At 35.2% G+C, this 9,182-nt stretch overlaps 1 long non-coding RNA gene across 1 annotated transcript; it reads left to right on the top strand.

The window, feature by feature from the left end:
- Window positions 1–4,328: 4,328 nt before the first annotated feature.
- Window positions 4,329–6,267, top strand: LOC145819639 (uncharacterized). Its single transcript, XR_014360401.1, has 3 exons — window positions 4,329–4,465; window positions 5,465–5,596; window positions 6,222–6,267. It is a non-coding gene; the product is annotated as an uncharacterized LOC145819639 (long non-coding RNA).
- Window positions 6,268–9,182: the final 2,915 nt, after the last annotated feature.

Below are 9,182 nucleotides of genomic sequence, written 5' to 3'. Positions count from 1 at the left end.
TAGAATTGTCGGGTTTGCATTTTGCCATTGATTAATTGAACATCGTATGTGATGAAGTGCTTGATACATTATATATATGTATATTTGCTCGGAAGGAGATGGTCATGTGTTCTTATGCTTTAACACATTGCTGGTGTCTTGATAGTTTATGTATATGCATTATACATGTTGGTTATGCCTTGATGTGCTGTGATTGTTGGTGTTATGCCCTGCGCTGAGAATCAAAGGTATCATACCCTTCCAGCTAGCGACTGGAGAACTGACCGCGCTTAGAATCAAAGGTATCATACCCTTCCAAGTAGCGCTTGGAGAACTGACTGTGCTAATAATCGAGGGTACCATACCCCTCCAGCTAGCACCTGGTAAACTGGCTTGTTGTTAATGTTGTTGAGTGGGGTGTATTGTTGGCTTACTACGCACATAGCTAGTAGAGCGAAATGGGATTGTTGTTGTTTCGTTGTAACTGAAAATATCATGGATTTGATTGGTTACAGTTCGGAGGACCGAGTTACTCCATTGGTTGATTGTATACATGTTGGTGGGTTGTAAATTTATATTTTTACACAGATATACATGTATAGTTATGATAGTAATGGAAACGAACCAAAATGTCATTTTTGTCTTTTGGAAAGTGTGGAGGAGAACGAATGTTTTTAAGATAAACATGTTTGAAAAGGTACATCTGAGTATGTATAGGAAATGGAAGAGAGTATCGGGCTTAGTGTGATTACTTCCTAAGTATTTGTTAATGTTATGAAAGATTGGGAATGGGGGTTAATGAAAGGAAAAAGGAAAGACAAACTACTTGTAGCGTTGAATGAAACGGTTGTTTTCGAGAAAAGTTCATACATATATATTTTGTATAAACTGTCACATTACTATTCTAGTATGAGAATGAGTGTTCATGATCATAGCTATCTGTAAGTTGTTATTGTTGAGGATCATGTTGAGTTCCCTGCTGGACTATATGTTCATCCCACGTTGTTGAATCTTTTTTTCAGGTGTTAAGCAGGTTGAGTTGCAAGATTTGGATCTATTTATTTACTGGCCACGGGGCCACAGTTATGTTGGCGGAATGCCATTGTTGTAAAAGGGTTACACCCTTCTTCTTGTACCTTAAGTGATGTAAGCCCAAGGGCAATTTATTAAGTATGTTCATGTAATATTTACTTTGCATACGAATGAGAGTATTGTTAATCACTTCTACGGATTGAATGTATAAGTTTATTTCCGCATGTTATCCTTGAAATTGAATTAAGTTAATGAATTTGGTAATGACTTCGAGTAATAAAAAGTGGGGCGTGACAGTAGAAATCGTAGATAGCTCGCAGAATCACAGATCAAAAAAATGATGCCAATAACTCCAAAATCATTCAAAAATACAAAACTTACATCAGATGGTCCAAAAAATTATGGAAAAATCGCCATTAACATCAGGGAAGAGAGGCGACCAAGGAGGGAGCATCTCGTCCGTCTAGATTGTGACATCACGCTGACGTCATCATTCGCAAGATGACGTCAGCACGTCGTTTTTGCCTCAGAAGAACTTCAAGAGTTTGACAAACACTAGACAAAGATGGATTGTTGCTCTGATACCAAGTTAGAATGAATAATGAAGCAATTTATGGTTAGGGTTTAGGAAGAAGAAGAATAGATAAGAGAAGAAAGAGAGAGAGAGAATTTTTTATATATCTGGAATGAATCTGTTAATTACATCAGCAAAATATATATATACAAATCCTAACATAGTGATATGACCATCATACCGTCAACTTAAATAAATATAAACAGAAGAACAATAAAATAGAAAATATTAACTATTCCAACAATTAACATTTTCAAAATGATTTATATCTTAATCTGTTTGACAATGATCTGAAATTCAATTTTCTTTAATAGATTATGTTGTGCATAAGGTTGGGATGACACGAGCTCATCTTTATGATGGGTTCCCTTCTAGGGTAAAAATAAAACTCATCCTCCACTACAATAACATTTCGTGTATATTTGTTCTAATCTTTTATCAACTTAGGGATTTGTTTCCTTGTCTTGCAGGAAGTTTTTGAGGATGCTTGGCAGAGACACTCATGAAGGAATTTGAATACTTGAAAAAGCATACCTTTTTCCATTAGAGGACGCAAAATATTAGAAATGAATGAGGAAACAAAAAAAAAAAAAAAAAAAAAAAAAAAAGAAAAGAAGAAAAGGAGGAAGAAGAGATATAAGAAAATGTACAAAGTTGTTTTTTGGCTGTCCAAATTGCTGCCTTTCACTTTTGTTTTTGTCTGTACTTTTATTTACATACTTGTGAACAGCACCATTGGCAAACCCATTGTTAACTTCTTCCATTTCAAATTGTGAAGTACCAATTGGCACCCACGATCTCAGGAATTATTGTGAACCTTGGTTTGTCATGCTTCTTTACTAGGTCTGAGGTGATCAAATATATAAAAGAGTTTTCCATTTCAATTCTTTTCCCAATAAAATTTGGGTGCGTCTGTCTATTTGTTCTCCACTTGAATCTTCATACAATCCAAAATGACATAACCATATTAAATTTCCTGAATATTACCCTACCCATATTTTCTATCATTTTGTGTGTTGTTGGACTATTGGAGTATGTTTTTTCACCTCTTACTTTGAACAAGTAAATTGTAAGTTATAACAGACTTGTATAAGTTCACACAATGCTATAAATAAGTTAGCACATATTCTGGTTATGTGCAAAGAAGAATACACTAGTATAAGTTCTGTCCTCTTTCTTTAGTTTTATGCTCATGAATTAGCTTTGATATTTTCTCTTTGTTTCTTTTTGTTTGTTTGTTTTCTCCAGTAGATTCGTGTTGTGCTTCTTTACCTCACATTCCTTCAGTAGGGTTAGTATGTTAAGGTTAATTGTTTGGGCAGTTGAAAGGCAGTAAGGATATTCATGTTGGTTTACCTCCATGGATATATGATCTACTCCTAGCTAAGTCTTTTTAACTTTGCAGCTTTACTATGGCAAACAATAGCTTCTTCTCTCAAGCTAAGCTCTAGCTGGTTTTGGGGCTTCATCAAGAATTCAATCAGCTTGCTCCTCTATTTCTGAGATGTTCGGTTATTTTGCTATTCTACTAGTTGTCGTCCTTCGTAGTTCTTGTGATTTTAAAGTTTTTATTCAAAGCTCTATTTTCCTGTTTTGTTTGTTATGTTTAGGCGGTTAAACTCTTGTACTTGGTCTCTTTTATCAATGAAGTTCTTATTGGAGATAAGATTATATTGTTAAAGATATAATAAATTTCCACTTCATCAAAGGCAATAGATTTTGTCTGCAATTTGTAAGATGGTACTTGAAGGGGAAAAAAGAAAGAAAAAGGAAAGAAAGAAGTATAGATGAAAGATATTGTACAAACTTGAGCTTTGGCTGTTTGGCTTCATGGGATGGGCTTTTAATAAAGCTCTATTAGCTATTGAAGGCCGGCAGTTGCTTATTCAAATTTTCTTCAAGGTAGCTTGAGTAGTAACCCAACATTTATTTGGAATGCAAAGTCTTTTCTGGAGGCTGGGTTGCGTTGGCATGTTGGGAATGGATTCCAAGGCCTTATCTTACAAACCTATTTCTGTTTTCAGAGTCCTCCATGATGCTGATGCTAAGGATTTCTCTCTTATTTATGAAACTCTGATCGAATAGTACTTTTTGGATTTTGAAGTTGAGTTGATATGTAAAATCCCTCTTTGCCCAAGGCTTGCTCATGACATACTGGTTTGGCACTTCACTAAAAATGGCCTTTTTTCTGTTAAGTTGGCATATATCATTTGGAGATGGTTTTGCAAAGAGGAGAAACACAGATCAGCTCAGACGATGGGAGATTTGAAAGGGCATTTTCAATGAAGATTTGGCAGCTAAAAATTTCGAATAAAGTGGAAATCTTTGCATGGAAAACGTGTTCATATATCCTCCCTGTTCGATCAAACTTAATTGATAACAGGTGCAAGGTAATTTAATTGGATGACTCTGTTATTTCCATTTGGCTGCACTACTTTGGTCTGTAAGCCCTCTTTACTCTGTTCTGCATATAGGCCCAATTCAAAACTTTCTTTTCTTGACCCAGGAGTTTAGCCTACAGATGGATGTATTGGCTTTGGGATTATTTTTTTTCACTTGTTAGAGTATTTGGTACAATCGCAATGATTGGGTTTTTAACAAGAAGAGTTAATCAGCAGAGGAGGTGGCTAGGTATGTGGCTGATTACTTACAAGGTTATATCAATACACAAACACAGCTCAAGGTGGCTGCTCCTGTTCAACAAAAAGAGTGCCCAGTTGGAGGCCCCAGGTGAAGGGAGTGCTTAAAATCAATTTTGATGGTGCTCTTTTGAAGTGTTGGTGCGATTGTTTACAAAGTGGAGGTAATTGTAACAGTAATAGTTTGCCAGGGTTTTGGGTGTTCATGATGTTCAGATTGAAGGGGATTCCTTTAACTATGGTAAGTACTTTGAAGGGTACTAATTCTCTCTTGTCTTCTTTTGGCCATATTATCCAGAATTCTTGTGAGCTTCTCAACAACATAGTACATTTTTCCCCCCCTCATTTTTTGAAAAGGTGAAGTATAAGTGGAAAAACAGTTGTGTAAGTGCATATAATGATATAAATAGGTTAGAATATATTCAATCAATAATTTTATAATATTTAGTTAATTTCAAAAATGTATTGTATATAATTGAAACAACATCCTTATATAGATAATAGATTTTTGCTCAATATTCTTGCACGTTTTTAATTGGTAATGAAATAGAATTATTGTTAGTGGTGCAAACAAATAATAAGATCTCATTGGGTTATATATAGGTTATGATCTCCAATGACACTACGAAATAACCCTTCTAAGTTCTACTCTACCTTGCTTACTGGTTGAAATGAAACGGACTAACTCTGCAATTCTTTCATTTAGTAACCATGCTAGTTATTACAACAATATTGTCAAAAATGGTTCTCATCAAGAAATTAGAAAAGTTAGAAAAATTGACATGTAACACCAATCCTGCATGTCATAGGAACATGAAATATTGTAATATTTTTACCATAAGAAGGTCCTATTTATTCCAATAATTTGACATTGCATTGATATGGAAATGAGAGATCAACATTCGTAAACACAAAAACATTGCCTCTGAATTGGGAGTGCAGTAAAATCATTGCACCCACCCTTCTCCATTCTACAGTATGGGGTATAGGAGGAGTTCATATAAAGTTTCTTTGGTCCTAATTCAAGTGCCTAGAGCAATTATTTATCGATTTGTGCCCCCTCCACATTTGCCATTGGTAGCATCCCATGTGTGTGTGTTTTCCCCCTCATTTTTTAAAGTAGCATCCAAGTGTAATTTCGAGTTTAGGTGATGAAAATGCATCATGCTCTTTCTTTTTACCAAATTTGATGGCCATAATTATGATATTTAAGCTTTGACATTAAAATTTCAATGTTCAGATGTTTGCACTACTAAAAGTTTTGTTGAGCACGCTGTACTAGCTCTGGGGGAATGTGTTACGCTTCATTTTAAGGCCATTCAGTTCACTAATAATTCACAACCAAAGAACATCGGGAGGAAAGATGTCTCAGGTCTGTCATTTCTTCTGAACTTGTGTTCATGTTATTTCATTTTTGCTTTGCTTTAGAAATCATCTCAATTTGTTCACTATGCCGTGATTGTGGGCAGTCGTAACAATGTCATTTACTAGTGCAAACACAACAAAGCATCTCCCTGGAAGTGGAAACATGGAGAAGGGTTTTACTTAATCTGTTCATATCATATACGCATATGTTTACTTTTTCAAAGTTTAAATGTGTTTGCCAAGAACTGTAGATAGTAATGCAATGATATATAAATTAGTTGAAAATTATGGAACACAATCATGTACTTCTGCACCTTTACAAGGAAAGAAGTTACACTTTATTTATTTTATTTTTTTCAAATGTCCAATATGTTGACATAGCAAGGGTTTACACATCATAGCTCTTTTAGTTACAATGTTGGAGCAGCTGGTCCTCAAAAGATTCGTTTCATGCTTGCAACCATAATAATTTCTTGCTGACCAAATAGCTTACCAAAATGGGTATTTTCAGTGAGGAGAAGCATTCCTGATTTGACCTGAGTCTGTTTCTCTTTTAGATGTTCTTTCTTAGCTCAATGGAAATCTTTTTCTTGATAATAGTAACACAACCTTTTGTATGGAATGTTGAGCAGGTCATATTGAAGCCCTATGCTCTGTGATATAAAGTTTTGCACTGGAGATTTTTCCTTAGAATTGTTGAGATCTTTCAGTTATTGGCGACATTATGGAGGAGATTAATATACTTTGCAACGGCTTGAATCCTTCATGGTGTTCTTGGAAGGGAAAGAAGCAAACTATTAGGCTAATGCTTTAGCATTTGAGGCTCACAACACAGTGGATGAATCTTTTTTATTAGTAGCTCGCCTGATATTTCCTATTCTTCTAGAGTGTTCCTATTATTAGCTCTGTTTGATTTATCCAAACAAAAAACCGTTACTTGTGCAAGGCGTCCAACACCATTCAACTTGCACACACTTCAACAGTCAACACTCTGTGCGTTGTCGGCATCTAAAGATAAGTTTAAGCAACATTATGTAGTTGTCTTGGCATTCACAACTTTATTACAATTTCTTTCGCACTCCAAGTTGCAGAATGTAATGAGACAGTCGATTTTTTCCTTGTAGAAACCACGACACTACTATTATATTTCATTGCTAGATAGCTTAAAAGTAGTAATAGCACTTGTCCAAAATAATTGGAGTTGTAGCGATTTTATAGTATTATAGTTGAATCAACACAATTTCTGTTTTATCCACTTCTCTAGTCCATTAGACCTCCCACTGATCAATTCTTGCAGCTATTAACTCATACATTAGGAGCAAATTAGTGCTGTGCAGCAGTTTCTTTATTGAAACAACATTAATGAATACATATGAAACAAAAAGTCATGAGCCTTTTTTAAATCCCTCGACACAAATCTTCATTTATATCTCCTTAGGTGGTTGATTTATTAGAATTTAAATAGGTTCTACTCTGTGCCATAGGGCCTAATTGAGTGTTCACATGGTATTCACTTTTTAAGAACATTCTTTAGGTTGTGGTTGGATCATGGATTTGGATATATATTTGGAAAGAGAAGGAGAAAAGGTGGGTGAAATGTAGCTCTATTTCATTCACATTTCACCCATTTTTTTCTTTTCCTTTTTCTTTTCAAATCCCTACCCAAATCCATGAAGGTGCTCGTGGTTATATGAAAAGTTAAAGCACTCTTGGATCTAATTTAGTTTCTCTTTTGCTTCAATGACTCTAATTTAGATCGGTGTTTTATTGTTCAGTTTTTAAAAAACAAACTCGATTCTTTTCATTTTAAGGCTCATTCTCAACACTTGAGAACCTATTACCTTTGAAATTTGAAGAATTTTGAAGAATCTCCTTGATATTCCCATCCCGTGCTTCATCCAAAAATTGACGATTATGAAAAGTTTTCTCAATTTAATTTCAATCATTAAAGTGACAACAGGACAATGATACGAAACTATACTAGCCAATAACTCAGCTTCGCCTTTTTTGAAAACTTGAACTCACTAGAATTAACTAATACTCTATCTAATTTTCATTTTACAGTCCACAAACTTCTTTTATCAATAGCTTTAAGAGTAGTTTCATCCCAAGTGGGGATACATAACAACACTTCATATTATTAAATCCATACAATTATTAAGAAATTCAACTCTGCAAGTAATCATTTGTTCAGAGGTTTGCAACTTTGAATTATTATGGTTGTGTTTGGATCAGAATTTTGAGGGGAGACTTGTGGAGGGAAAGTAAAAGAAAACAAAGCGTAGGAGTAAACCATATTGTCCCAGTGGTATTTTCATCAGCATTTATGAAATTTATTGCCATGGTTAGAGGCAAACAATTCTGAGTCATATTGTTGATGTTTCCCAAACTCATTTTATTCTCTAATAATCCTAGAAGGGTGGTCAATTTATTCTCACTTATCAATTTCCTATCATCTCTTTGTTTATTGGGGGGTAACACCTTATTTTTTTAATTTAGTTAGCCCAAATAGGCAATTGAGCATTTCTTTACCCTTTATTTTTCTTGTTGCTATTTGTTTTCAAATCAGGTCGGGGTTTTGTTGAGACTAAAAGGTCTTTTATTTCCAAGCTTGGCTCATTAATTAGCTTCAGCTAATTATACTTTTTCAAATTAATTTCTTCTAAGCAGATTATTTTCTTCACATTATTTATCAATAACCAGTAAGGTCTAAGACATATCATCAATATGGATTACTATTCTCTTGGGACCAAAATTTTCATCTAAAAAAGTAAACATTGTGGCACGAAATTGTTTTTATCCCTGAAAGTGCTTTTATAGGTGACATTTTCAAATTTTTGTTAATTATATATATACCTTCATAGTTAGACCTGCACCAAGAAATCTTAGTGAAGTGTGAGTGAATTTCTGACCACACTGCCAACTCAGTATTCAACAGGAGAACACTGGCAGAATAGGATAAGCTAGAACAACCTGAAACAGAAAGATAAGAATCCGACGGTGGTCCGTCCACCCGGGGGCACTCCGATGATTAAGTCAGTAATCAAATATCTCTCAAAGATAATCAATAGATCTTAACTCACTGTTCTGAATATAAAATGCGTACCCTAGACCCATGGGGGTGCCTCTCTTTTATAGTTAACTCAATCATAGTCCCAATAGAAGCCTTGCTTCAATGGACTTTAGCTTAGTGCTTATCCTGGACTCTTCAATAGATAAAGATAAACTCCCTAAGAGCTTTATCCTTATCCAAGTTGAGTCACTTCCTCATTCTAGGACTCTTGTCCCTTATCCGCTTATCCCGGATTCCGATATCTTCGGAGACAACCTCAGCCTAGCCAAGATAACCTCGGCGTCATGACCAGGACACGTGGCACCTCGACTGACACGTCGGCATCACCTTGGCCACGTGTTGGTACTCAGAAATTATATCCCTACAACTGCCCCCTAGGTTCTATTACCTCGGCATCCTGAGGTGATAGAACCTATATCGTTTATTTCGGCTATCTTGCCTAGGTCATGATATACTGGCTTTTCACAACCAGGTCCTGTAGTCTGCCTCATCAAGGTTCCAAAATTTTTTAACAAAGATT

The sequence above is a fragment of the Camellia sinensis genome, chromosome 2, assembly GCF_055761805.1.
Source record: "Camellia sinensis isolate YWXY chromosome 2, ASM5576180v1, whole genome shotgun sequence".
Taxonomy (NCBI): domain Eukaryota; kingdom Viridiplantae; phylum Streptophyta; class Magnoliopsida; order Ericales; family Theaceae; genus Camellia; species Camellia sinensis.
Note: the sequence above shows the minus strand (reverse complement) of the source record. Positions and strands in the feature narration are given on the sequence as shown.